Source organism: Cervus canadensis, chromosome 31, assembly GCF_019320065.1.
Source record: "Cervus canadensis isolate Bull #8, Minnesota chromosome 31, ASM1932006v1, whole genome shotgun sequence".
Lineage (NCBI taxonomy): Eukaryota > Metazoa > Chordata > Mammalia > Artiodactyla > Cervidae > Cervus > Cervus canadensis.
In genome coordinates this window covers 27,165,362-27,170,903 of record NC_057416.1, presented here as the reverse complement: position 1 = coordinate 27,170,903, position 5,542 = coordinate 27,165,362, and positions in this window count along the sequence as shown.

Genomic DNA, 5,542 nt, shown 5'->3' with positions numbered 1-5,542 from the left:
ATCTTCTGATTCTGTTAGGTCCGTACCATTTCTGTCCTTTATTGTGCCCATCTTTGCATGAAATGTTCCCTTGGTATCTCTAATTTTCTTGAAGAGATCTCTAGTCTTTCCCATTCTGTTGTTTTCCTCTATTTCTTTGCATTGATCGCTGAGGAAGGCTTTCTTATCTCTCCTTGCTATTCTTTGGAACTCTGCACTAGCTAATTCCAAACATTATCACTCTAAAAAGAAACCCCATAGCTGTTAACAGCCACTGTCAATTCCCTGTTCTCCCCAACCAGATTTTTTTTCCTCTTTTTGGCTGCACTTAAGAGGCATGTGGGATCTTAGTTCCCCCATCAAGGATCAAACCTATGCACTCCACATTAGAAGCACAGAGTCTTAGACCCCTGGACCACCAGGGAAGTTCCTCCTCAATCCCTTTCTGACTTCACTGATGTGTCTACCCTGAACATCTCATATAAATGAAATCCTTAACGTCTGGCTAATTTCATTTAACATAATGTCTTTAAAGTTCACTCATATTGCAGCAGATATCAAAAACCCATTCCTTTTTACGGTTGAATAATGTTCCACGGCAGGTACACGCCACGTTTTGCTCATCAGTGGATGGGCTTTTAGGTTGATTTCATTTTTGGCTGTTATGAATACTGCTGCTAGGAACATTTGCATCTAAGTTTTTGTATGAATACATGTTTTTAGTTCTCTTGGCTACATACCTAGCAATAGAGTTGCTGGGTCTCATATGATTAATTCTTTGTTATTCTATATTTAGGGGCCTTCCCAGGTAGTGCTAGTAGTAAAGAACCTGCCTGCCAGTGCAGGAGATGTAAGAGATGTGGGTTCGATCCCTGGGTCAGGAAGATCCCCTGGAAGAGGGCATGGCAATCCACTCCAGTAATCTTGCCTGGAGAATCTCATGGACAGAGCAGTGTGGCAGGCTACAGTCCATTAGGGTTGTGAAGAGTCGGACACAACTGAAGCGACTTGGCATGCACGCATGCATGCAGTCTATATTTAACTTTTTGAGAAACCATCAAGCTGCTTTCCACAACAGCTGCACCATTTTACATTTCAACCACCACTGTATGAGTGTTTCACCATCTCCACATCCTTAGAAAAATTTATTTTCGGTGTTTTCGATTCCAGTTATCTTTGTGAGTATGACTCAATAATTTTTAAAGCATGTAAAGGCTTCTGAGGCTAAAAAGTTTGACGATTGCTTTTCTAACAAATAATTTTAAAAAACATAAAAGCATTTTTATAAATAACAAGTTCATAGAAACAGGACAGATGGGTGATTGCCAGAGGCGGAGAAGGGGGCAGACAAAATGGGTGAAGGTGGTCAAACGGCATAAACTTCTAGTTTTGAAATAAATATGTCCTGGGCATGTAATGTACAGCATGGTGACTATAATTAATAAACATTGTATTATTTATTTGAAAGTTGCTAAGAGAATCCATCTTAAAAGTTCTTATCACAAGAAAAAACATTTAACTGTGTGGTGATGGACATTAACCAGACTTCTTGTGGTGATCATTTTGCAATACATATATTGAATCATTCACTGGTGAATTCAACCAAACATTTATTAAAAAAAAAAAACAAACTCTTTCAGAAAACAATCTCATTCAGAAAATAAAAGCAGATAGTTGTTGTTCAGTCTCTCAATCACATTGATTCTTTGCAACCCCATGGACGGCAGTATGGCAGACTTGGCACCCTGATGCTGGGAAAGATTGAGAGGCGGGAGGAGAAGGGGACAACAGAGGATGAGATGGTTGGATGGCATCACCGACACAATGGACATGGGTTTGGGTGGACTCCGGGAGTTGGTGATGGACAGGGAGGCCTGGTATGCTGCGGTTCATGGGGCTGCAGAGTCGGACACAACTGAGCGACTGAACTGAACTGAGTTATTTATTGAAGAAACTAGATAATTTGTGAAATTTCCTGTATCCTTAGTTCGGCTGCTCATATTGACTTGGTGTTTTGATCTATTTCTGTGTTCTCCATGTTTCTTGCCATTTCACGAAGTTAGATCTAGAAGTTTGATTAGATTTAGGGTCAGTTTTTGTGCAAGAATATTTCATAGACCGTGTGTATTTCCTGTTGCATTGCATCGAGGCACATGGCATCTGATTGTCTCTCTTTTAATGATTTAAGATAATCAGTGGGTTCAGGTTTTGTTAGCTTGATCCAGCCATTATAAGTTTCCCATCAATGTTCCACTTCATAATTCCAATAGCCACTGTCTGTGGCCATTGCCTAGTCCCAGAGCTTCATTAAGAGCTGTGAACAGTAATTTTCTAATTCTACTAGTTCTGTGACATTTGGTGCCCTTACAAACTATCTGGGTATCCTGAAATCTATAGTAGAATAAATGCTTGTTTTTTTTCACCTTTTACCAATTGTAAAATAAAGATTTGGTTCCTTAGGTGATCAAGCGTGAATGATGAGAGATTTTTATTTTATTTTTTAGTATTACTATAAGTGAATTCATGGACTTGTGGATATTAGATGTGTTTCAATCCATTAGTCATTATTCTTTCTTAAGTTCAAGTTGCTCCATCTTTGGCCAAAGGGTCCCCCTTCATCCTTGCCCTTGGGTTCTTTTCACATAACTTCAGTAGTATTTGATGGCTACCTTGCTTTCTGTCATTATAAAACACCTCAAGCTCATCTTACACAATCCTTGCCCCAGTTCTAACATCAGTCATTTCCTCAAGGAATCCTGGCTACTCTTAGTGGACAATGGCCTTTAAATTGTGCATTTGGACACAAGAGCTGCTCATAACTGTTGGATTATCATTACTTATTGATCTTTTCAGTGAACACAGTTAGGATATATTTATTTTACAGAATAAGAAAAATTAATGATTAATCACACTACCATTGCTGATTGAAATATTCGCTTATGGAATTTACACCTAACTTCATTGATTTCATACTTGTATATCTTTATCTTTCACCGTAGATCTGGTTTCTAACAACATTAAGACTTCTTTGCTATTTTATATACACAAAATATGTAAAATATACATGCAACAGCATCTAAATAACAATACCAGTATTATTACTAACAACTACTGTTACTGAAAGCAGCTTGGTTTTTTTGCCATTCTTTTCTGTTCTTAGGCTATATCACACTAAGGATATACAGCCAAAATCATCAGTTTTAAAGTCAGTTTCTTATTTTTCCATGTGGTTATGCCAGTAACTTGAAATATACTTTGATTCATGGCTTTTTTTTCCTTGTAGGAAGTGCTTTGTTATTTTCTTTTAAAAATAATTACGTATTTACAAGATCCCAAATTCAAAACTTAGAATGAGACCGAGTAGATCAAAAGAAGTCTAGCCTCCACACCCATGGTTTTCACCTTGTTCTTTTCTTATAAGTAGCCCTTTTTAAAATTAGTGTGCAATTTCTTCTTCCATTGCTGCTTTTTAAAAAATGTGAGCAAATGCACCACATGTTTCTTAGGAAGGAGGCAACATATATCTGATGTATGCTTTCCTTTTTTTTTTTTGACCACACTGCCTAGCATGTGGAATTTTACTTCCCCCACCCAGGATGGAATCCAGTCCCCCTTCGTTGGACACGCAGTCTTAACCAACGGATCCCAGGGAAGTCCCTCAGCCTTGCTTTTTTTTCACTTAACAACATATCCTAGGGTTCCATGGCCTCCACAGAGATGGTCTTCATTCCTTTGTACAGCTGTACAGAACTGCATTGTGTGGATGCACCCTGCTTTATTCAGCCAGGCCTTTGCGGATGGACTTGTGGGTTCAACAAACATGCATTGCATGACTAAATCGTGCCAGGCACTGGAGATAAAGCCACCGTCTCTGGCCTCCGGAAACTCAGTGAGCAGAGGGGGTGAGCTCTTGCAACAAAAGTACTTTCCTCATAAGGAATTAACTCGAATCCACTTAGCACAAGGGGAATGTGGAACAGAACAGACAGGGTCCGCAAAGGAGGGGTACAATAATGGTTTGTGGATTGCCATCTTGCCCCCATAGGGGCCGATATCTGATATGGGAGAATCTCCTTGGGAGAACTTTTTAATCAACGTTGGATTTTGCTAAGAATACCATCAGTGCCACCAATTGGTCAGAGAAAAGAAGGTCAAGTGAAAGGGAGAGAGGAAGGGTCCTAACCATAAAATTCCCCTAAAAGGAGGAAATAAAAGTTAATACAGAAGCTGTGGTTTAACAATAAGAACTAACACCTGTATTAAATTTACAAGAGACTAGGGATTGCTCTGAGCCACGTATATTTAACTTCTTTATTTCTCATAACAATCCTAAGAAGTAGGCAGTATTATAACCCACAGAGAAGGTACTGAAATTTTGGCCAAGCTGGGGTGGGGGTCGGGGGGAGGAGGGAGTTGGAAGCAGGAAAGAATTACAGACAAGATCCACAGATAGGGAGTTTGATGCTTTTGAACTGTGGTGTTGGAGAAGACTCTTGAGAGTCCTTAGACTGCAAAGAGATCAAACCAGTCCATCCTAAAGGAAATCATTCCTGAATATTCATTGGAAGGACTGATGCGGAAGCTCTAACACTTTGGCCATCTGATGCAAAGAACGGACATACTGGAAGAGACCCTGATGCTTGGAAAGATTGAAGGCGGGAGGAGAAGGGGAGGACAGGGTTGACACGGTTGCACAGCCTCACCTACTGGATGCACGTGAGTTTGAGCAAGCTCTGGGAGTTGGTGATGGACAGATAACCTGGCGTGCTGCAGTCCATGGGGTCGCAGAGCCGGACTGAGCGATGGGACAACAAATCAGGGCGCTGTCCACGACGGAACAAAAGTCTTTCGTTTCCCCTCACCCTAATCACGCTCTGGGGCCCGGAACCTGCTCTTGACACCGTCCCACTCCCTAAGATCTGCCTCAGGACGGCCTAGGGGCTCAGAGCCCAGAGGAATCCAAGAAACCCGAGGCGACCTGTGGGCACACGGAAGAGACTAAGCCGGCCTCCGGGGCCGCGTGGATTTGCGCAGCGACCCGAGGCCTCCCTCTGAGAAGCGGCCGAGTAGGCTCTTCGACGCCTCCCGCCCCGGGTGTCCGCCGCGCGTTTCTCAGAGCGCGCTCCCGCCCACGCCAGGGCACAGACGGAGTGTGCTTCCCCGGATTCCTATTGCACGATGGAAGTTACGGGAAATCACCCGGCAAATTCCCAGAACGGCCAAGCACCGCGACCTGAGAACGCGTGAGCCACCTTTCACGCCGGGAACCCACTGCGTCAGCGGCCGACACTTTTCCGGCAACTTCGGGGGGCGGCCCCGCCCCCACAGCCGCGGGAACAACAGCATGATATGCGCCTGACACTCTACTCAGGCGACCCTTGAACGTTTCTTGCGGGTAAGTGTTCCCAGAGGACTACGACTACACGTACTAAATGTTCCTCAAAAGTTGACGTCAAACCAGAATAAAAACAACTGCGCGTGTACTAAATATGTAAAAATTACCAACAACAAACACACAGCTGAAACATAATATCTTGTAATTATAAACGATCCTCTTAGTTCA